A 26,478-nucleotide genomic window follows, 5' to 3' on the forward strand; every position below is an offset into this window, starting at 1 on the left:
TTTGTCAATATGAAAACACGCTCAGATGATCCAGGATTTAACATCTGTATGCAAGGGTATCAGGTGCCATTGCTTGTAGGATAGTCTCTGGAAGTTTGAAAAACTAGTGGTTCACACCAAATGAAGTAGATAAGCCAACATTGCCACAGCAGATGATGGAAGAAGAGATCAAAAGGCATGGTCATGCTGTGGTGTATAAACAATGCTAGACTGATAAACATACCAGCAACTATAACCTATAGAGGGTCCTGGATGAACTTACATTCACCAGAGGAGTAATGCATGCTCTGTCACAGAGCTTCAAGCATCAATGTAAACCTCAGCAATGACTGTCTTTTTTCAGGGCTAATAGTAAGGTCTAATAGTAAAGGCAGGGCTAATAGCAAGAGATGTCACAGACTAGATTTCTTGAGAGCAATGGAGTTGACAAATGATGAACACAATTAATCAGTGCTTAATTGTCAAAAGCAAGGTGGAAAAATTGTGATATGCACAAAGGTTAGAGTGTCAGGTAAAAGATTTTGACTTTGATAGTGCTGTGAAGTGGTTATTAGGATATGGCATCCATAAGGGCAAAATAAATAGGCAATAAATTGCTCAGTACATTCAATCAAATGAAAACAAGGATATAAAAGACTACAATAAAAAATCACAAACACTTGCCAAGTTTCAGAACCTGAGCCTCTTCCCAATTCAGAACCCATTCATTGAATGAGAAGCTGGATGAAAGACTGCCATTCTATAGCATGTATATCCAACAACGATTTCCTCAAGCCTCCCTCAAAGATCATGTACTCAAGTAGCCAAATGCTTGGAGTTTAGGGTAAGTCTCAGCAGGAAAATTACAGCATACACTATAGAACCCTTGAATTTTGGTACAAGGCCCCACCAGCTGCACCAGAAGACTTTATTTCATTTGAAAAATGATTTCTGAAGTGCTACTGGACCCTAGTAGGGATAGATTACCTGAGTGTAATCATGGGACCAGAGTTGCCCATCATGAGCTGGTTTTTGTCACAGCCAGCAAATCACAAGATCACACAGGTCTAGCAATAATAAATTCATCATATGATGAAAGTGATGTCTCTGGAATTGGAGAAGAGCAGGGCAAACGTGCATAATAGGCTGCATGAACAGGCAGCCTAGACCTTGATGTGATCCACCATTATTATTACACTGACACCTCTTCCTCAAATCACTCTTATGTTATCATGGGATGTTGTTGCTTATGATCAGATGACAGAAAAAGAAACAGACCAGTCTTGCTGCCTGGTACATTGGCTTAGTTCTCAAGTTGAAGCTAAAAATGACTCCTGTTGAATTATGACTCAACTAAATGGTGTTTTGAAAGAGTGGTGAAGAGATAGCCTTCTGATGCACAAATCACATTGCAGGGACCTGGTGTTCCACATTGCATGGAAAGAAACATGGCCAGAAATAAGAATGTATAAAAATTAATGGGCAGAAATAAATATCTTGGATAGGGCAAAGAAGTATATGTTTGATGCCCAGGTGATTCACTGGTTTATCACTTGGCATGCCCTTCCTCAATTAATGATAAATTAACAAGTGCAGCAGCTGTTTTCTGACAATGGTGTGATGATCAATGGCTTGTTTTTTTCTACCAAATTTCTTATAATTTTCCCCCAAAGACTTACCACGGTGCTGGAAAGCTTTCCCAGATGGGTTAAATTTACACACAAAGCACATGGATCTAAGTGGTACATGGGTCAGATGGCAGTGAGTGCTGTTATGCACCACTAAGAACCCTCTTCAGGGCCAAGGCATTCATTCTCCCAACCACTGGGAGTGTTGATTGCTCAGAGCTCACAGCTGGGCTTCTCTCTGACTATTAGCCTCAGCTTAAGGAGCTACATCACCAAAGTCATTCATCTTCCTCAGGAGCAGCTTGCATCAAATGATGCAGCAATGCTAGGTAAGGCTCAAGACTTGGGTCTCAAGACTTTGAGATAGCTTTTAAGTTTCATCCCAAACTTCAGGGCATTTTGTGGCATTGCGTGAAATATCAGTTGCAACCACATCAGAGTACAATTTCTCCCTTTGACCAATCCTCGTTTCCTCATTACTTTAGTGGTGTGGTTGCTAATGGTACTCATCTTAATAAATTTGCATAAAAATCTCCATCTTGGAACCTATTTCTGGGAAACCAACTTCCTCCTGCTTCACTCATGTTTTACTTATCCCCAAAGCAAATTCCCCACTTGCCATGAAAAAGTCATGGGTAACCAAGTGTATGACATCGCTCAGTACCACTCATAAATGTCTACTATTTGGATAGCTGTCCTCTCATCTATTTCTTGCCTGCACATAATTGTTTATAACATTTCCTTTTCCTATAGGCTCTTCTTCTCTTTCCTGTCTCCTTATATACTAATTTGACTTTAAAGAATTATTTTAGTCTTAACTCACCGTATTGTCCAAGTAATGTATGCTCTCTATGTTCTTAAAAATACTTGTACCATGAATACAACCATTAACATATTCTATATTGAATTATTTTTGTTTTGTCTGTGTATTGAGCTATGGAAGAAGTGCTCTGTTGATAAAGAACTTGGGTAATATTTCCAAATTACAATTTACTACATAAATTAATGCAACCCATGAAAGTATAAGTTAAAAATGGCTTTTGGAGTCAGAATATTTGGATTTCAAATTGCAACTCTCTCATTGTAGTGAGCAACTTATTTAACCTCACCAAAACCCAATTTTCTCTCTCATCTGTAAGCATAATATTTTTATTAATAAAAAATATATTTTTAAAAACCTTTGTATTCCTAAGCCTGATCTTTGAATAAGATAGGTGTCCATTGCATATTATTGACATAACTTAAATTAGATGAATAACTTAAATTAGATGAATATTCTCTAATTTGTTTGTTTGTTTGAGACAGAATCTTGCTCTGTCACCAGGCTGGAGTGCAGTGGTGTGATCTTGTCTCACTGCCACCACTGCCTCCCATGTTCAAGTAAATCTCCTGCCTCAGCCTCCCAAGTAGCTGGTACTACAGGTGTGCATTGCCACGCCCAGCTAATTTTTGTATTTTTAGTACGTGGTTTCACCATGTTGGCCAGGATGGTCTTGATCTCTTGACCTTGTGATCTGCCCGCCTCGGCCTCTCAAAGTGCTGGGATTACAGGAGTGAGCCACTGTGGCCAGACTAATATTTGTCTAGAAAGACAACAGTCAGAATAGTAACAGCAGATTTCTAAAATGGGTTTGCCCCTGGTGTTTTTTGATAGCAACTGTGTTAGAAATGTAAAGTCTGGAAATACAGGGTTCTCTATACTCTAACCATGGAATTATACTTTCATTATTCGAAACTTATCCTGCTTAATGTTAGCAGGAGATTTTTAAACACAGATACAACCAAATGAGTTCTCTGAAAAAACTATTTGCTCTACTGTATTCTTTCAAAGACCCATCCCAAACATATATCCTTTTCCTTAAAAAAATTAAAGTCCACATAGGAACACATCATCTTATTAATTATTAATATTAATGTAGTGCTTACAAAAATTCATGTTTAGTTCTGGGCAATGTTAATAAAATACAACATAAATACCTTGGAAACATTTCAAAAAGGGCATACAAATGATTTAATTTATATGGGAAATTTTATATCTTAGGAAATTTATAAATCTGTGCTAATTTAGATAAAAAGGTATGCTAATAAGAACTTTTAGGCATACGAAATTTTGAAGAAAATCATGTATTGCTTTTTGAACTCCAAATATAGTCATTATAAAATTCTTTAAAACTACAGAAATATTTATACTAAATAATGAAAGTCTCCTTTCATTGTTTTAGTCCTCTCTCCAGAGGTAACCACTATTTACAGTTTGTATATATATTTTATATCTTTATATCTGTGTTTTTCACATATCCATGTTAAAGGTATATGATTCATATTTGCATGATATGATAAGCATCTTTATTTCCACTGAGAAACTGTTGAAGCAAACAAGTGAAAGCATGTGGAAAAATGTTCTCTAATTAGTGAATTATTTCCTAGAATCTCAAATGTGGTTCAAATATGATTTCTGAGAACACTAAGAAGGAAGGCAGGAGTCTAGAAATGAGAACTGTCTTTTCACCTTGGCTTTCACATGCTATTATCCATCACTACTCAAACCTGCCAGTTCCTTCTCTTCTTTAATCTTGCCAGTGTTCCATGGAGATAAAGTGTTAATACACATTTTTAAAAAGCTTGAAGATTTGTGTTTTTAAAAGAGTTATATGGTTGAAATCTGTATCATGGTTATGAAAGCACTCTTTACGAGGTCTCATGTTTAAAGTGTGGGTCTCTCAAAGTTCTTTGCATATTCAAATGTGGTATAATTCTGTAGTTCTTTAAAAATAGAAGAAAAGATAAGAAAACAACAACAAAAAACTGTTCTAGTTAGTCCCATTTCTTTTGTCATCCTATTTCTTTCTTGGCCACTGCTGTCAATCAAGTATAATTGTGAAATTGCCTAGTAGATGGATATAAATTGAGACTAGTTTGAAACTCATTTTCTCTTTTAGCCCAGTTGGACAATTTAGCTCCATGCCATTTTTTGGACATACAATGGATAACAACCCTTTATTTAAAGGACATCTGGTCATCAATATAATTTGATTCTCATCTACAGGAGGCTATGTGTGTGTGTCTATGGGTGTATGTGTTCAGATTAATATTGAAGACCTAAAATATGAATGATCATCAGCAGGAAGAGTAAAAGAAGTTTAATGAGAAGATTATAATCAGAAAATGCAGTAATGGGAAACTTGCTTAATGAGGACATTGGTGCCAAACTACATTATTCATAGGGCATTCTGATTAGAGACAAATGCAAAATTCCTTAGTGGAAATCTTCATTTACATTTCAAATAAATACTATTACTGTAACCTTTGGGTAAGAAAATGAGCTTTCATTCTGAATAACTAAAGACTCCCCCAAAGATAATGGTGTACCAAATATATTGTTAAAGAATAAATTGAGTATTGAGTTACATTTTCTTGATTTTAAGAGTCATGTTTCATTGTAGATCCAGTACAAGGCACATTTTTTTATCCCACTAATACATCTACTGAATTCAGGATCTTTGTTCATAAAATAATATATGGCTATAAATAGATTTACACATTTTTTCTCATTTCATTATATTCTTAAAGCTCCCCCGTTCTCTTTTTAGGAGTAAATCAGCTTAACTGATTGAAGCAAAGTGATAATAAAATGTGGATTACAAATTATTCCTTTCTAAGTGGATTTCTTGACATAAAATGGAGCATTATTCCTAATGAGTGTGTTTATATATCGATAAGTAAGTTTATCATGATCACCTGTAGAAATTTTTTTCCATTATAGAGTCTTTTGGGAATGGGGAATATGAGTTGGGATCACCATTATAAATTGAGAGAGACTCTGAGCTGAGAACCACTGGTAGAGAAGAAATTGTCAAAGTAAAACTCCAAGCATTGATTATACTTGTATACAATTGTGTACTGAGTAGAAACTATAAACAAATAACACATATTTTAAATGAAGCATAAATTGATGGGTCTGATTTATCAGTCCAATCACTCTGATTGGACATTGATTACCTTACTTTGTGTGAAGAAAAGCTTAGGCCAGGAACTCACTTTTTGGATAAAACACAGAGAAACTAACAGACAAAATACCCTTTAAACTTTAAGAACAACAAATAGACTTTGTGAGTTTAGATTTCTTGGTAATTTTTAGCTTGTCAGTAACTAATGTAAAATTTTATCTAGAAAAAGAAACAAAAAGTCCCAGATACTCAGGAAGCTGAGGCAGTAGGACCGCTTGACCCCAGGAGTTCCAGGCTGCAGTGGGCCATGATTGCATCACTTCATTCCAGCCTGAGTGACAGAGCAAGACCCCGTTCCTTGAAAAAAAATAATAGTAACAGCAAAAAACAGTAAAGAATTTATAAATAACTACCAATTGTCAGCGATTGAGGGGAAAAAAAAAAGAATATGGACTAATAGTCTTGACCTAGGAGACTAAGTGGTTATAAAAGACAGGCATCTGAGGGCAGTTTGAGAAGCATGTCAATGCCACCCTAACCCTTTCAATTGACCTGTAGAGAGAGAGGTTCCAATGCAGGTGAGGTGGTACATAGATTAATATCCACACAAATGCTATATCTTACATAATATCACACTTCACTAAGGATGCACACAATCAAGAGGTACACATAGGCAGCAAGATGTTTGGACCACCCTATGTGACTCTGGATTTTTCTTTCCTGTAAGAGTCTTGTACTCTCTGACTGAGTGTACATCGTGTTGCTATGCAGGTTAGTTCATACCCCGGTTAGGATGAATTTAGGTTATGAAAATCCCTATTTCATACCTCAGAGCTTACATAACATTCTCTAGAGAACCATGCTTCATAAACCAATAGATCATATATTTGTTTATTGTAAGCAATTCTCAACCAAGATCATCTCACAAAAAGCATTCCATGTATTAGGACTCTCATAGCAAATATCATTAGTCTATATACCTGGAGGTCAGCTATCAGCATGATTACAAGGATATTAGTCCTGTTATCTGCTTCTTTTCTTCCCACAGGAGCACCTCTTCAATTAAAAGAGGAATATTTCACAGGACAATTGTTGTAATTCCTTGTGCTGCAGAATTCAAAGTTCTAGTGAATCAATTTTTCAGTTGAATCACGAAGGGAAGGATATATTAGCATTTTCCACACTTACTGTGCCATTAAGCCTGTTTTACATTCTGTCATGTTACACTTTGTATTGTTACACTTTGAAGCTCAGAAGGACTGTAATATATGTAAGATATTGCAAAGCAGTTGAGATATTCCCCAAATGGTAAGTACTTGGTGCTCTTCTGAGTTTTTTTTTTTTTTTTTTTTTTTTTTTTTTTTTTTTTGAGACGGAGTCTCGCTCTGTCGCCCAGGCTGGAGTGCAGTGGCCGGATCTCAGCTCACTGCAAGCTCCGCCTCCCGGGTTCACGCCATTCTCCTGCCTCAGCCTCCCGAGCAGCTAGGACTACAGGCGCCCGCCACCTCGCCCGGCTAGTTTTTTGTATTTTTTAGTAGAGACGGGGTTTCACCGTGTTTGCCAGGATGGTCTCGATCTCCTGACCTCGTGATCCGCCCATCTCGGCCTCCCAAAGTGCTGGGATTACAGGCTTGAGCCACCGCGCCCGGCCTCTTCTGAGTTTGAAGAGGATAGAATAGTGCAAGTTATACAGTATTTTGATTTCTCATAGAAGCTATAGACAGCAGACTCATCTCTTCTGGTTACCTTTGAAGATTTTAATTCTGTGTCTTCTTTTTGGTTGTAAGACTAGATAAATTAAATATACCTTTGGATTGTTGGGTGAATGCCAAATATATTTATTGCAATATACATATTTGCATATACATATTCTTTCTGCCCCACACTCAAAATATGACTGTTTTGTGTCTCGTGTTCTTAAGGTCAGGCTCTCCTTTAACAGCATAATTTGGTTTATTAATATGTTAATGACTGAAGCCATTTAGTGTTTACATTTCTCAGATAACAATTTCCAGGACTATAGATAATACAGTAATTTAATAAGATTTTTGTTTCAGAGTGGGTAGATCTATTTTACCTAATAGTCTATTTTTCTGTGAATTGTTTAACTACTGATTCTAAATGACTACAAATTGCATTTATCTCTTAGTATACAAATAGTAAATTCATTCTTGACAAAGCAAGCTATAAAAATGTGACATTTGTCTTTATCTATGCAAATGTAGTTTTTCTTTTCATAATTATTTATTTTCTCAATCATCCAGCAGATGAGAAAGCTGCTTTCTTGGATTGCAGCTATGTTGAAAATGATGCTAGTATTTCATGCATATTATATTTTAATACTTCAGAGCAAGATATAAGTGGAATTGAAATGAACATTTATTCTTCCAGTCATTTCCTAGAACACACAATACCCACAGCCATAACTTGATATGAATAATGGTGATATTAATTATCAGTGCTGTTGTTTTAATTGAATAGAGAGTATGATGGCATTTATTCAAATGTTCATCAACTGCACATAATAATTGTTTGGCAACATGATATAATAAGTGACAGAATTACTATTACTTACTTTGGTACTCATTTTTAGAATACGAATAATACTGAATTGTTTTGGTATTCATGTGGATGTAAAATATTACTCCACAGGAGTCCTATTGTAATTTGCCAGAGCACTAATTAACACTACTGCATTAATATGAACAGATAAGTTACATACAGAAATGAAACAAGGAAAGCCATAAATGGCTTTATACCATTTACCATCTTGATGGGTATTTGTTTTCATATATGAGAAAATACCTGCCAAGTACAAGTGGTGGCCCAATAAATCAATACATACCTGTGATACTCAATGAGTTATTGGAGAATCTTAAACCTAGTCACACCAGGATTAATGAGAATTTCAGGAAGTTTATGTCATCAGAAGGTGCTTGCCTCATAAACATTTAGAGGTCTCTGTTTTATATACCTCAAGGAAATAGCTATCTTGCAACCTTCCATGTACAGGCAAGAGACATCCTCATGACATAAATCACTGTGCTCAAGTGACTACAATTAATTAGGTAAATATTGTCAAGTCACATAACTTATAATGAGATACGCAATTATAACCATATGAGGAAGACATTTTCTAGTTTAGGATATAGGCATTATTGAGCTCAGCATGGTGTTGCAGGGATGCAGATGACTGTGCATTTGACTTCTCCATTTGCTGACTATATAAACTTTGGCAATTTGGTTAACCTCTCTATTATCATGGATATGCTCTGTAAAATACATACATATCACAGACACACACTACACAGAACACACATGGACACACAACATGCCACCTCTCCCCACACACGTACTCTTCTTTTGTGGCTATATTTTCTTGGCTTCTAACACCACCGTTTACTCTTATCTCTATTTTCTTCCTAAAGAGCATGTTTCCATTTTTGACCGTGCATAATTCTACACTGTATTTACTTATATAATGAATGATTTATTTATTTTTATTTCTTAATACAGGACAGACTGCCATAGGAGTGGAGTCACTGGGACAATATATGTGTACATGTATTATTGTAACAGATGTACGATATGTAACAAACTACATTTCTACCAGCAATGTGTGAGGATACTGTTTTCTAAATTCCTGCTAACATAAGATATTATCACACTTTTCCTTTGCCTTCCTAATAGTTATAAAATAATATCTCCTTGTTATTTTAGTTTTTATGACCCTGTCTAACTAGTGAGTTTGAACAGCTCTTCATGTAGTTGTTAAATTTGGGGGTCATAATTGCTTATTCCTATCTTTGATATCTTTCCCTTGAGTTGTCTGGCTTTCTGTTAACTATGCTTCTAAGTTCTTTCATACACTATAGAGAACTATACTGGTTTTTCAATTCATTCTAAACCTATTAATTCATTAGATCCTACTCTGAATTTTAATGCTTATAATCATGGAAAGTATTATTTATAATTAATCATTATTATATTATTTTTATACTCTGTAATTTTGTATAAAGTGGCAGCTGATGTTTGTTTTTTGACATTTAATGATTATTTTCTACTTTAGATTTTGACATGGTGAATTATAATATTAGATGTTTTAATATTTAAACATCATGGTTCAACATTATTTAATAGTGCAATATTATTATATTATTTATTACTCTGTAAACCAAATGGTCTTATATATCATTACTACTGATATAATATAGAATTATTGCTAATATATTCTATTAATACATATACAAATTGCGTTTTGTAATATTCAAGAAAGAGGTTTAGTTTTAGCACCAGTAATCAAAATTAAGAGTGGTTTATTGTTTATTTTGGAGCTCTTTTTAGCTTGCATTAACTGAACTTCATACCCATCAAACAATGCTGACTTTTCACTCCACTCAGCCTCGGACAACCATTTTGCTCTCTATCTCTATGAATTTCACTGTACTAGTTAACTCACATAAATGAAATTTTACAGTATGTGTCTTTTTTAAAGTGTCTGTTTTATTTAGCAGGATGTTCTGAAGGTTCATGTTACAGCATGTCATAGAATGTTCCTCTATATTAAGGATAAATAATGTCCCATTCTATGTTATACTCCATTTTGTTTATTCATTCGCCTGTAGATAGACACTTGTGTTCTATCTTTTGGCTAATTTGAAAAATGCTGCTCTGAACATGAGTATGTAAATATCTCTTCAAGATCATACTTTCAGTTATTTTTTGCTACATATTCAGAAGTGGAATTGCTGGATATTATGATAAATCTTTTTATTATTTTGAGGAACCACTGTACTGTTTATCATAGCAGCTACATGATTTTACATTGCCACCTGTAGTGCACGATAGTTCCAGTTTCTCCACAACCTCACCAACACTTGTTATTTTCTGTTTGTTTGTTTTTGGTAAAAGCCATTCTAATGAGTGTGAATTTGTAGTATTTCATTGTGATTTTGATTTGCATAGCCCTAATGACTAGTGAGGTTAAGTTTACAGGTCATTTGAGCATTTGTTTTGGAGAAATGTCTATTCAAATTCTTTGCTCAGTTTTTAAATGGGTTGTTTGCTTTGTTGTTGTTGTTGGGTTGTAGAAGTTCTTTATTTATTCTGCATCTTAACCCCTTGTTAGATATATGATTTTCAATTGTTTTTTCAGTTTTTGGTTGCTTTTTTACTCTGTTGATTTTGTCTTTTGATGCATAGAAGTATTTAATGTTGGTGTAGCCTGATTTATCTATTTTCTTTCTTTTGTTTCTTTTACTCTGGTGTAAAATGCAAAAAAATCACTGCCAAATCCAGTGTCATTAAGTATTTCCTCTGTGCTTATTCTAAGTGTTTTACAGATTCACCTCCTACTTTTAGGTCTTTGATCCATTTTGACTTTATTTTTGTAGGTTATGTTAGGTAAGATTCCAACTTTATTCTTTTGCATGTGGATATCCTGTTTTCCCCCCAAAAATGTTCTTTCCTTGTGAACGATCTTGGGCACTCTTGTTGAAATTCATTTGACCACATATGTGAGAATGTACTTTTAGGCTGACTATTCTATTCCATTGGTATGTATATCTGTCTGTATGGCATTATCACACTTTTTATTACTGTAGCTTTGTAATTAGATTTGAAATCAGAAAGTCAGTACCCCAGCTTCTTTCTTTCTTTCTTTCTTTCTTTCTTTCTTTCTTTCTTTCTTTCTTTCTTTCTTTCTTTCTTTCTTTCTTTCTTTCTTTCTTTCTTTTTCCTTTTTAAGATTGTTTTGGTTCTTTAATATCCCTTTGGATTCCAAATTAATTTTAGTATGAATTTTTCTATTTTGGAAAAAAATAATGCCATTGAGATTTCAATAGAAATTGCATTGAATCTGTAGCATAGTTTGAACAGTATTGACATCTTAACAATATTAAGTTTTTTAATCCAGGTACATGAGATGTCTTCTTTAATTTTTTTTTAGCAACGTTTTGTAGTTTCCACTGCATGAGTCTTTCACCTCCGTGGTTACTTTTATTCCTAGGTATTTTATTATTTTTTATGTAATTATAAATTGATAGTCTTTTTGAATCTCTCATTGTTAATGTATAGAAACATAATAGAATTTTGTATTGATTTTGTATCCTGTGACTTTGCCGAATTCATTTGTTTATTCTAATATGTTTTGTGTATTTGTGTGTGTGTGGGATCGTTAGGGTTTTCTGCATATAAGATCTGTCATCTGCAAACACAAATAATTTTATTTCTACCTTCCCAGTTTAGATGCCTTTTATTTATTTTTCTTGTCTAATTGCTCTGATTAGGACTTCTAGTACCAAGTTAAATAGAGGTAGAGAAAGTAAAATTCTTTGTCTTGTTCCTGATCTTAGAGGAAAAGATTTTAATCTTTCAACATTGAATATAATGTTTGGAGTTGGTTATAAAGTTATGTTGAATTCAGAAAAATTAGTTTAGAGCTCTCTATATTTCAACAACTTGGAATGGATTCTTTAGAAATGAGGCAGAATTCAACTGCAAAATTTTATAGTTCTGTTTACTTTTTCATTGGTAGGTACTTTATCATATTTTCTTTCTTATGATAATTGGTTTTTTAACATTTTTCACTTCATTTTGGGTAAATTTTGGTATTTACATTGAAGAGGTATTTGGCTGTACCCTCTAGGATTGTAATTATTTTCTATAGAATTACCTACATTTTCTTAAAAATATTTGGTATTTTATGTGTTTTTCACCTAATTCTTAATATTATGAATTTTAATATTTTATTTTTCCATTATGAGACTCATATTATGTTTATATGTCTAGATATTTTGCAATGCATTAAAAAAATTTAGATATTAATTTCAACTTAAAATTAATGAATTTCCACTTTTTATCATTGGTTTAATATCTTATTAAGTTTAAAATTTTGTTCCCATTATTGTTTCTCTTCATAGTGATATATTTCATGGATACAAATCTCTACTGAAGATTGCTTACATAAGCTATATTGTCATATAGGTTTGTTTTAAAATGTTCTACTTTGCATTGTTTTTCATATAGTTGATAATATCAGTATTGATTTTTAATATGGTCTAAGATGTATGTAGAAGTGTTGATTTCTTGGTAGTTAAGGCTTGGTGGAGATAAATCACCTTGTTGTTACCAATATCTAAATATACTGGTTTAAGATTAAATATTGACTAAACCATAGGTGTTGAATTTGTTGATGTTTTTCTTTGAGCCAATTTATGATCAGTACATATATATTTTTAATGTTTGGGGCTTTAAAAAGGAATAGTAAAAAGAATTTTAGCCTCCGTATATCAATAAACTAAGTTTGTTGATTGAATTAAATGCTCTATATTTTTATTTTTTATTCTATAGGAGCTGTTTTGAAAGAAACATATGAAAATATTTTATAATAAATCAATTTTCTTTACAATCCTAATATTTCAGAGAGTACATATTTATCAGCAACTTAGGTGTTACATGTTAATGATTATAGCATTTTCTTTATATGTTGGGACTTTTATTTTTACTTAATATTTTCTTTTCTCATGTTAAATGCTTTTAATCTTATATTTCACTCATCTGATATTAAATGGGCCTCTACATTTTCTTTTTGGTTGCATTTGCTTCATTTTTTCCTGCCCAAGTTTTTATTTCTAACTTACTTTGTGTTATATATTTAGTATCTTTGTTATATGCATCTTTCTACTTTCTATTGTCACAATAATGTGCCACAAAGAACCACAAAACCCCAGCGGTTTGCAATAATAATCATTTATTTATAGCAAACTAATTTTGTGGCAGAATTCAGCTGTACTGACCTATGGCTGGCTGATTTTTAGCTATATTTATTTATCTGTCTGCAGTGAACTGCATATGAATGAGAGTTCTTCAGATTTTCATCAGGTTTCTCTCATTTACCTGAAAGTCTGCTATCTGTTAGCTGATCTAGGAAGGTCTCTACTGGGACAACTTGGGCAACTTAGTTTGCATCATGTGTCTCATTCTGGAGCTGACTATCCCAAGCATGTTGCTTTAGCCAGGACAGTGGACCAATAGCAATGCAACATGCACCCTTTTCAAGACTTAGCTTCTTACCTCGGTACACTGGTACTTCTAAATCAAATGACAGATCCAAGCAATGAAATGACTCTGCTTCCTTTGTAAAAAGGACTGTATTTATATTAGAAAAGGTGTGGATTCAAGAAGTAGCAAAGAACTTGAATCATTTCTCCAATCTAAAACAACCATAAAAGTTTACTTCTTCTTAACTCAATTTGACAAGCTGTTTCTTTTAATGGAAGAATTAAGCTCATTTTACTTCTTCCAATTTTTTAGTTTATAACATTTGTTTTTCTCTTTCATATTTTTATTATATTTTCTGATGTGAACACAGCAATATTCGTCATTTATTTTTCTCTTTATAATGTATAAACTATGCTATATTGAACTATTGTTTTAGTTTTACTCTCCTTATAATGGTGTTCATAATCAAACACTTGTCTTCAGTTTTATATGAAAATAAAATACTAATTTCCCCACCAAAACATTCTGATTTTCAAAGCTATCCCTCTATCTTTCTACCCAAATTTTTCTCCCTTTTTTATATTAATTAATTTGGTTTGACACTTTCACTTTTTTCCTCAGTAATTTAAATATATTTTAAATTATTATGGATACATAATTAAATTACTATGAATACATACTAGATATATATTTATGGGGGTACAAGTGATATACATATTTTGAGGGTACATGTGATGTTTTCATATAGGCATATCATGCGTAATAAGGATAGCAAGGTAAATGAGGTATCCATCACCTCCAATATTTATCATTTCTTTGTGTGAGAAACATTCCAGTTTCATTTTAGTTATTTTAAAATACACAATAAATTATTGTTGCCTGTAGTCACCCTCTTGTACTGTCAATTAGTAAGATCAAACACTAGATCTTCTTCATTCTATTTCACTGTATTTTTGCACCCAATAACTACCCTCACTTCCCACACATATTACCCTTCCCAGCCTCTGGTAGCCATCATTCTGCTCTCTATCACCATGAGTTTAATTGTTTTAATTTTTAGTTCCCACATAAGAGTGAGAATATGTGAAATTTGTCTTTCTGTTCCTGTCTTAATTCACTTAAAAAAATCCTCCAGTTCCATCCATGTTTCTGGAAATGACAGAATTTAATTCTTTTTTGTGGTTGAATAATATTGCATTGTGTATATGTACCACATTTTCTTTATCCATTCACCCACTGATGGACACTCAGATTGATTGCAGATTTTGACTATTGTTAATAATGCTTCAATAAACATGGGAGTGCAGATATCTTTACAATATACTGATTTCTTTTCTTGTGGGTATATATATAGTAGTAGGATTGCTAGATTATATGATAGTTCTATTTTTAGATTTTTGAGAACCATACATACTATTCTTAACAGTGGCTGTACTAATTTATATTCCTACCAACAGTGTACAAGGGTTCTCTTTTCTCCACATGCTCACCAATATTTGCATAGCTTGTCTTTTGGATAAAAACCATTTTAACGTGGGTGAGATGATATCTAATTGTAGTTTTGATTTGCATTTCTCTAATGATTAATGATGTTGAGAATTTTTATGCATCTGTTGGTCATTTATATCTGTTCCTTTGTGAATTGTCTACTCAAATCTTTTGCTCATTTTAAATCAGATTATTGATTTTTTTCCTGTGGGGTTGTTTGAGCATATAATATATTCCAATTGTCTAGTCTTAAATTTGTTTTCCTATCCTGTGTATTGTCTTTTCACTTTGTTGATTGTTTACTTTGCTGTGCAGAAGTGTTTTTTAAAAAATTTTATGTGATTTCATTTGTCCATTTTTTTCCTTTGGTTGCCTGTGATTTTGAGGTATTACTCAAGGAATCTTTACTGAGATCAAGATTCTGGAGAGTTATCCTAATATTTCCTCTGGTAGTGTCACAGTTTGAGGTCTTAGATATGTCTCTAATCCATTTTGATTTGATTTTTGTATACAGCGAGAGAGAGGGGTCTAGTTTCATTTTGCTGCATATGGATATCCAGTATCTCCAGCACCATCTATTGAACAGACTTTGTTTTTTTTTTTTTTCCCTAATGTATGTTCTTGGCATTTTTGTTAAAAATTAGTTCACTTTATATGTGTGGATCTTTTTTTCTGGGATCTCTATTCTGTTCCATTGGTCTACATGTTTGTTTTTATTCCAGTATAATGCTATTTTGGTAACTATAGCTACATAGTATAATTTGAAGTCACATAATATGATTCCTCCAGTTTTGCTATTTTTGTTCAGGATGGCTTTGGCTATCTATCACAGGTATTTTTTGCTTCCAAATAAAATTCAGGATTTTTAAAATTTCTGTAAAAATGTCATTGCTGTTTTAATAGGGATTGCATTAAATCTGTTGATTGTTTTCGGTAGTAGACTACAGAGTGACTGTATGCCAATAAATTGAAACTCTATGATAAATGGATAAATTTCTAAACAAGTACAACCTACCGAGATTGAACAACAAAGAAATTCTCAACCTGAATAAACCAATAACAAGTAGCCAGATCAATACCATAATAAAATATTTCCTTTCAAAGGAAACCCCAGGACCTGTGGCTTCACTGCTGAATTTTGCCAAACATTTGAAGAAGAACTAATACTATTTATACTTAAACTATTCCAAAAGAATAGAGGAGGGAGAAACACTTCCAAACTCATTCTACAAAGCCAGTATTACCCTGGTACCAAGTCCAAAGACACAACAAAAAAGACAACTGCAGGCCCTCTGAACATTAATGCAAAAATCCTCAGCCAATACTAGCAAAACCAATTTAACAGCACATTAAAAAGATCATTTATCATGACCAAGTGGGATATATCTCAGGGATATAAAAACGGTTTAACATACACAAATTAACCAATGTGATACCTCATACGACTACTGAAGGACAAAAACCATATGATCATTTCAATTGATGCTGAAACAGCATTCAGTAAAATTTAACATACCTTTATGGTTAAAAACTCTTTAAAGAACCAGGTATGAAAGGAACATATCTCAATACAATAAAAGCTATATACAACAGATTCACAGCCAGTATCATAATAAATGAGAAAAAAATGTAAGTCTTTTCTCTAAGTCTGGAACACAACAGGGATGTTCATTTTGACTGCCTTTATTCCACACAGTACTCAGGATGCTAGGTAGAGCAGAACAAGAGAAAGAAATAAAAGACACTCACATTGGAATGGAAACAGTAAAATTATCCTGGTTTGCAGATGATATTTGGAGGAACCTAAAAATTCCACCCAAAGCTATTAGAACTGATAAACAAATTCTGTAAATTTTCAGTATAAAAAATTAACATACAAAAATCAGTAGCATTTCTATATGCCAATAGTGAACAATCTGAAAAGGAAATCAAGACAAGTAACCCCATTTACAATAGTTACAAATAAAATAAAATTATTAATAACATACTTAACCAAGGAAGCAAAACACCTCTACAATAAAAACTATAAAACTTTGATGAAAGAAATTGAAGAGGTCATTAAAAAATGGAAAAAATTCCATGTTCATGGATTAGAAGAATCAATATTGTTAAAGTTTCCATACTTTCACTTCTGACCCTTAAATTTTTCTTTGCATCTTGGCCTTTCAATTTCAAGAAATGAATGTAATAACTATTATCTATGTTTTATATTCTATCTTGCTTATTATTTTTGGTAGAATATATAGTTAGTTAGAAAAGGTTAAAAGCAAAGAATAGGCAAACAGCAATGCAACAACATATCAAAGTTTTTGTTGCATTCCTGTTTTCCCTCCTTTTCTTATTTACCTTCTGATATGTTTTTATTTGCTGTCTGTGTAGTCTACTTTAGGGATTATATTTTTCTTAATTTTCAATATATTCTCTTATTTAATGTATATCTCCTTATAGTTGAATGATATAATTTTTGACTTCGTGTCTTCTCTCCTAATAGCCTGTAGATATTATCCCACCATCTTCAATCCTAAAATGTTGCAGATGTAAGGCCAGGCGTGGTGACTCACACCTGTAATCCCAGCACTTTGGGAGGCTGAGGCGGGAGGATCACCTGAGGTCAGGAGTTCGAGATCAATCTGGCCAACATGGTGAAACCCCATCTCTACTAAAAATACAAAAATTAGCCAGGCACAGTGGCTGTAATCCTAGCTACTCGGGAGGCTGAGGCAGAAGAATTGCTTGAACCCGGGAGGCTGAGGTTGTAGTGAGCTGAGACGGCACCACTGCACTCCAGCCTGGAGGACAAGAGCAAGACTTTGTCTCAAAAAAAGAAAAAAAAAGTTACAGATGTAACATCTACGTAAATCTACTTCTTTTTCTTGAATAAGTCATTTTTATTTTAATTTGAAAGCTTGTGATATTTTATTTCCTTGATTTTGGAATTCAAGAATTTTAGCACTAAATGCCTAAGTGTGTGAAACTTGTGGAACTTGCTAAGAAAATTCAGTCTGAGATTAAATTTTTTCTTTAGTTTAGGATAATTTTTTCATTCTTTGCCTCTTTAAACTGAATAAGTCAGATCTCATTATCTTCTTTTCTTTCAATTTTCTACCAAAAATGTTTACTTGAAAATCCCTTTTTTCCAATCCACAGAGTTTTTCTTTCTTTCTTGTGTGTCCTCTACATGAATCTCCTTAAATACTAGAATCATCATTGTTATTGAAGTCTACAGTTGCTCCCTCTATCAGACCAGGCCTACTTTTTGAGAAACTGTCCGTGTGTGTGTGTGTGTGTGTGTGTGTGTGTGTGTGTGTTTATATATTTTGTTATTACTCTCTCTGCCTTCTGGACCCCATCCTTTGTTATTTCTTTCGATTAGTTCAGTGATTCCAGATCAAGCTACTAGAGAACATTAAATAAAGTTTTTATCAAGAATGGGGGAGTCAGGCTGGTAGTATAACAGCAGGTAATCATTATTCCCCTATACGGATAGTAGAAAGAGGCTTCTGGGTTTCTCTCAGACTGAAGTATAGACAAGACTCAGATCATATATTCAGACCATCTTCAATTCTCTGAGAAGTAATAAGTAAAGAGAAGTCTTATTAAGATGATCTATATCAGCCTTTCCTTGGAGGGTCCTATCCTGTCCATTGACCAAAGTCTAACCATAACTTACTCCAGATAGGTTTTTGTTTTAGTGTTCTCTTGCACTGGTGTCCAGAGACTCAGGTGTTTCAGAGTAGAGATACTGCAATAATTGTCTTGATTGTTCCCTTTATGTCCTAGCTATTTACCTGTCCCAGTGTCTGCTTGGCTTACAAGAGGAGACTTGCTTATAGCTGAAATAGGGGAAGGAGAAGCAAGATACTTTTAGGTACCTCCTGGGAATATCCTTCACTTAAGCTGATCTCCTGCCATAATAATTCCAAAACTTCATGTCCTACAATATAAATAGAACCTAATCAGTATGGCATTCAAATTCTTCTAATTCCTTATTTGCCCCTAACCTTTTCTGGATGTGTCTGTCTATTCTCTCTTCTCGGAGGCTCAATTTCTACCGGACAGAACTTTGCCTTATGTTACCATGGTACATTCAAGCTTAGTAAAGTATCTCTTTGATTCTTAAAATATTTAATATATAACATTGGAATAAACAGATGAATGAGGTAATACTTAAATACTTAACTCTGTGCTCTTCCTTGCCTGTTTGCGATAGCAAAAAATAATGTATTGCCCTGTTGGAGAGTATAAATCTAAGGCATTCATTTTTACTTCATTTCACCAATTAGAATAGATGTTTACATATGTCAATCATTATGCTTTTATTCTTTTGGTAATCTTCTTCACAACAATAACAACATATTGGTAATTACTAAATGCTTGTCCACTGATTTACCTTATGAAATAAAGCATAAGAGAATATTTGTGTTACCTATTAGCAAATAGCATTTAAGAAAAACCCTGAGAATTAACTTATCTTGTTGGCTATGCCTGCCTGCTTTCAAAATCTGGTTCTACGCATTTTGGGTTTCATTATCCCTAAGCATAATCCAATAACATTAATTAATCATGCAGGCAAAATTATCACACCAGTGCTTAACAAAAAACATTTGCTCAAAAATGTTATTATCATTATTCTATTAGCCAAAAATATAAGCATATTTATTACTTACCAAAAATTCATTAAATAAACACAAATATTGAACACCATTCTTCCTCTGCATTCTATATAAAACATGTATATGAATAAACAAAAATTACTTAAGGTGCACATATGCATAGATTCAGGAGAAGACTATACCCCATATCCAAGTAATTATCACAATTACATGACTTTAAAGCCATATTCACACTCATCTTAACTGAAAGAAAATGGCTATTGTGTGATTTGCCTCTAGAGACTAATATACTCTAAAGTGTAATAACAGCTAAAAGCTGTAAAGAGCCATTGATTATTCGAGAGAAGACACAAGTAAGCATGGGTGAATATCATTGTTGGATCATACCTACACACACACATGCAGAAACACATATACATGCACACTCCACCACTGTCATACATCAAAGATGGGTAGTAAAACCATTTTGTGAGTACCATGGCAGCATTAGCAGTGAAATCTTGATTTGAATTTTTTTCAGTACAGCTTTAAAATTCTATTAACTTTCATTTCTTTTTTTTTTTTTTTTTTTTTTGAGACAGAGTCTTGCTCTGTCGCCCAGGCTGGGGTGCAGTGGCCAGATCTCAGCTCACTGCAAGCTCCGCCTCCCGGGTTTAGACCATTCTCCTGCCTCAGCCTCCCGAGTAGCTGGGACTACAGGCGCCCGCCACCTCGCCCGGCTAGTTTTTTGTATTTTTTAGTAGAGACGGGGTTTCACGGTGTTAGCCAGGATGGTCTCGATCTCCTGACCTCGTGATCCGCCCGTCTCGGCCTCCCAAAGTGCTGAGATTACAGGCTTGAGCCACCGCGCCCGGCCAACTTTCATTTCTAATATCAAATTTTTAAGAAAGAAGAGAAAAGAGCAGCTAAGTATAAAAAAGGTCAAATGAAGAATTATCTTAAAATGACATTTTTATGATTATAGCCATGTTTAATAACTTCAAATGAAGAATTATCCCCCATTTGATGTTTTTAAGACCAAGACCATATAAAAACGTCATTTTAAAATGATGTTTTTACAATCAAAGCAATCTGTAAAAATGTCAGGTGAACAACTCAATGAATTAAATGTTTCTAAGGATATAAAATAGGTTAAAATGTTCAGTGGAGCATTTCATTGACATTTGATTTTTTAAAAAGAAATATTAATCATAAAAATGTGGGACTTAGTATGTTACTATCTTTAATTTTTCAGTTGTCTGATCTGTGGAAATAACTAATAAGTAAACGTTCTTCTGATCTAATATTAAAATGATAGATGAAAATGAACCAGCATCAAAATATTGAAATATATGGAGTGTCTTAAAATTAACTTTTCAAGACAGAATTAATTGTTAAAAACAAATTATGTACAAATATGCCATTTTTACTATTTAAAATATTTTTTAATTTGTATATGCTATTTTATACTCAAGAATAAAATATAAAGTTGATATCAGATATTTCTCACAGAAAATCAAAGTTCACAAATTCTCAGTATAGCTAAAAATTATATACAGAACATCCTCCTTTTCTGAAATATGGAGACTTGATGAGGATATGCAAATGAGATAAAACTTTCTGGGTGTTGGTCCAATATTATTTCAAGTAGCTCTCTATAGCAATTTTCTTTAGTAAAACTTTTGACAGTGTTGGAAATTTCTATATCTGCACCCTCCAGTGTAGTAATCACTAACTGTGGCTACTGAGCATGTGAAGTATGCTTTATATGATAGAGAAATTAAAGTTTAATTTAATTTAATTCTAATTTGCATTTAAAAATTCACATGCACAGATATCTAGGACCTAATTTTTAGTATGTTACACTATTTGCATTGGGATATGGTTCAATTCTAAACTTTCTGACTGTGACTAAACTTTCTGACTAGGTCAGAACAAACTTTTACTACGTAAAAATATAGTAAGCATTGTTTTGTAAGTCACATATAGTTTGATTTAAATGTAGGGCCATTAAAATAAATTGAATGCCTAAACATAGACTGTCAGATTAAGCCTGTATAATACAATGTTTTCAAAGGTAATTCTAATAACATATTCATTTATTTTTAATAAATAAAAAAGAGTATATGGATTTATTTGCAATGCCATAAACAATAAAAAATCCTAAGCTTATCATAAATAGGCCTAACCAGATATGTTTATAGGCAAATATTTGTGTGCACACTCACACACACACACGCATACACACACACAAATAATCATGTGGATATATATACTTATAACAAAAGTTACCATTTAAGCTTTCTCTGAAGCTTTAAAAGTTTGAATTTCAACTTATTAGAAATAATTTGTCATTCAAAATAGTTCTTTATTAGTCCAGTATCCATGATATATTTCCATTAAGAATCTTGAGGTAACTAACAATGCTCACTTACGTAAAATGTTTTAGATTTTAGAAAACATTTCTCCTTGCTTTATTGCTTTTAAAACTTATAATGCAAAGGGCAGGTCTTGCAACTATGTCCTTTTTCTTCACGTGAAGATCTCAAGGCCTGAAGAAATTAAGGTATAGATAGATACCACAGAGAAAAAAATCACAACGATGATGATGATAATGGTAATGCCTGGCACTTACAGGACCTTCCAATCTGTAATCATATCTAATGACCATGCTGTTCCATGAGATTGAGCTATCTTGATTACCACTCCTATTTCATAGGTAAGAGGCATACATACTCTCATCCAAGTCACCGTTAGTTGAAGCTAAAATCCACGTCTCATGACTTCCTGCCTAGTGGTGCTTCTAAGAACTGGATGGACATCATGTGGAGATATACAGTGCTAGAAAATAAAAAAAAAAGCAGGTTTGGCTGATTGATTGCAAATGAGTTGCAAAGGATTTCTATAAATCAAATATGACTGAAAGATCAATGCTTTGATAAGTGGAAGAGATGAGAGGAGTGTCAGTGATAATGGAAAATTTAGCACAGGGGAGTACTTAGGGAGCATATAAGAATTCTGCCTATGTCATCTTGAATTGTAGTTATGTCAAGTCATCGAGTATTTTATGCCCTGTAAATGCATTGTGACCCTTATTCTGTCCACCTTGCAAAGGCTGGACAATCTTAAAGAACATTGTTTGTGCCATCTTTTGCATGGTTTTGACATTTTCTGCTTTCTCCTCTATCCCATCTGTTCTCTCTTACATTTCTCTTTTATTATGCTTCTCTGATATTGTAGGCCAGCTACATTTCTTTAAGTTTTTACCACCCACCAATAATTGTGTCTGAAGCACTTTACATTCACTATTTAATGTATTCCCTCCAACAACTCTATGAATAGGATTTTATTATATACATTATACAGATCAATAAACTAAGGAATATAAATGACCCTTCCCAGAGACAACTAACCAGTGACTTTTGAAACCAGAATACAAACATAGATATGTCTATCTACAAAGTCCCTCCATGTTCATAAGAATTACGCTCTAAGTAGCATGGTGTTAAGCTGGGAGTAGCTCCTTGATTAACCCATATTCTCCCTAGTTTTACACGTCTCTAGGATAAACTCAGTAGAAATCTATCAGAATTTAAAAAATGATACCGTTTGATAACAGAGTAGGATGACTATAGCTAACAACATATTGTATTTCAACATGGCTGGAAGAAATAATTTGAAATGTTCCCAAAACAAAGAAATGATAAAACACTGGAGGTAATGCACACCCCAATATACCAACTTGATTATTAGATAGTCAATGTATGTAACAAAATATTGCATGTACCCCACATATATGCACAGATATCATATGTTAATAAACATAAAATAGATAATATTGAGGAGTAAATAATGAACAAAATCTCTGTGAGAGACCTGAGGATAGCAGTCAAGTCAGGGTTTTTCAAAGGCATTATATCCACTGCAGAAACTTTACTGAAAATTAGACAAATATTAGATGATCCATAACTTACAGAGAAGAATGTTTCCTTTCCCTCTCTGACATTTGTACGAGTGCCAATTAAAACTTATACTACTGCTTATGTGTTTCCCACCATGCACTGCCTAACACACGCAAGGGCATATAACGGGATAAGATTTGCAGAAAAATGCTCTTTAAGTTTATATATGATGGAAAAAAATTATATTACCTCTTAGTTATGTTGAAGCAGGACTTCTTTTTTGACCTTTAGGATACAAGCAGCCACAATTTCATGGCTAGTTAAGTTGGAATGAACTAAGTGCTGGATGCAAAGCAGCATTTTATAGATAATGTGAAGATTTTCAATTTGTGGAATGTTTATGGAAACAAATGAGTTTGGAGTTTGAGGTAAAAATCAGTAGTGCTACCAAATCTACACATTTATTTTACAAGATGAATATGAATAAGCTTGGGATGTTTTCAGTTTCCAATAATTATCAAAATATTCTAAAACAGCTGACATTTACTGAGCAATTAGTGGGCCAGTTAGAGTGCTGTTAATCAACGTATAATATCTCATTTACTGCTCGCATTCTTATTAGGTCATTCCTATTTTTTTCCTCTTTAGTAGATGTGAAAACTGAAGTTTAGCAACTTGAATATTTTCCTAAGTCAAAGAGTTTCTATGTGGTAAAGGAATAAGTAAAGCCTAGATCTACATTGCTCCAAAGCAGCATTTTTTTATGACTGGAAGTTTAGTTTTCTGAATCAGAAGCTACAATGCTTACTCTAACTGATTTCATGGACAGAATATGTGAGTGTACTAATTTCTACAAGGATAGAAGAAATAGCGTTCAGTAACAGGGATATGTTTCACTCTATTCTTAGATTTTACCTATTTGCTTAATGAAAATTAGCATTGTCTACTCATATGTCACAAGCGTATTACGAAATATAAAGAATTCCTTTTCATTTATCCATTGAACTTCATCAAAATAATTCAAACTGTCAATATATTGAGTTAAAATTGATATGTTTAGAATGACCTAAGCACAGAGACTTACGGTACCAATTTTAATTAGCCTAAACAATATAGAAGAAACACAGTATCTTAAAGAAGTCAACTTTTTGGAAACTGCACTTTTGGGTCAAGACCAGAGTTCAGGGTATGAAATAGTCTAGTCAGATTATGTTTCAAATTTTCTGTCTGAATTAACACCGAGTATTTATAGATATAGAAAGCATTATAAAAATAAAGTTTACAGCAACATAATAAAAGTCAGAAAAATTAATATGGTTTAGGTAGTTCTTGATTTGGAAATAACTTCTCAGCAAGACAGAAGAGAATTATTAATAGACTGTTGTGAAAAATATATTGTGGGCAAATTTTGAGTGGTATTTGCATGAAATAGTGAATTATAAAACTATAAATGCAGGATAAGTGTGTACTAATAGGCTCATTCTTATTATATTAATACTACTTACCCTAAACACCTTTAAATCATCTAGAAATTTTGAAACTAAAAGAAATTTAAGATAATCTGTACTAACATCATAATTTTAAAGATTAAATTATTGAAGCATGAGAGATTAAATAAGAAAGCTGTAGCATATGCTCTCATGGTGAGATTTAAGATGAGAACCTATATCTTCTAGCTCCTGGCCCATCATGCCTTCTTCATGTTATTTTTAAAATTCAGCTAAAATATAACTATGTAAATCTAAAATCAAAATCAGCTATTTGCAATCTGTTAGGAAAAGATATCCTAATTAGAAAGAAAAGTAGAGATTAATCAACAAAACTCTTCTCTCTATTCTGTCCAATTTTCTTCATAATGACAAGAAATACTACAATTGTAAAGATCTTCAATTGGTTTGGAAAATAAAAACATTACTTTAATTTCAAAATAGCTTGTTTGTGTTTAATTAAAAAAAAATTTGTTGACTGGATCCAGAATTTGTAAAAATTTACTCTGTACATTAATGGGTAAATTGAATAACACAAAAATGTTGGCAATCTTTTTACTAGTGAATCTTGAAGTTTAGATAATTCCTCACTGAAATCTACGTGAGAAACCAAATACATTCTTTGAATTTTAGCAATTAAATGAACGGGTAAATAAGATATGATGAAGATATGATGGTCCTTCTTTCATTGTCTCTTTGTTTCCTATTCTATGATAATTCCCTCCACCATTCACTAACTGCCCCCAACCCCAGAAAAGGACATTAAAAGTAGACACAGCGGTTCTCTGCTACCATCCAAGATGGAAGACAATGAACAGATTTGCCCTCCCACCTAAAACAATTATAAAGGTATATTATATATATATACACACATATATATGTGTATATATACATATGTGTATATATACCTTTGCAATTGTTTGTATATATTGATTGTATATATACACCTTTGCAATATAAATATATAAAATATGTATTTTATATGTATTTACATTATATATTTTATATATATATAGCCATTCTCACAAATCAGATTTGAAAAAAATAAAATACATATATATATATACACAACCCCAAGACACTGAATAGAAGCAAGAAAGAACAGTATGTGCTAGAGACAGAAAACAAGTGAAGGAAGTCCTATGATTTCCTGAGCTTATTGACTTGAGAGAATTTCCAGTCTCATCACAGAGGATGGTCCCAAATAGAGCCCAGCAGACAATTGCTTAACATCACAGCTGACTGAGAGAGTAATGCCAATTGAGGCCAAAAAGATGACCAGAAAATGTATATAAAAAATCACCTTTGGTGTGATATTTCCATAGGAGGAATTAAGGACATATGACAGATTTCTGGATATACAGAAGATTGATTACATTTGAAAGGCTGTGGATAAACCCAAAGAAAGACTTGACAAGGCTCTAATTGATCACCTCTGGATGATGTTGAATATA

This window comes from Macaca thibetana, chromosome 8 (assembly GCF_024542745.1).
Source record: "Macaca thibetana thibetana isolate TM-01 chromosome 8, ASM2454274v1, whole genome shotgun sequence".
Taxonomy (NCBI): Eukaryota; Metazoa; Chordata; class Mammalia; order Primates; family Cercopithecidae; genus Macaca; species Macaca thibetana.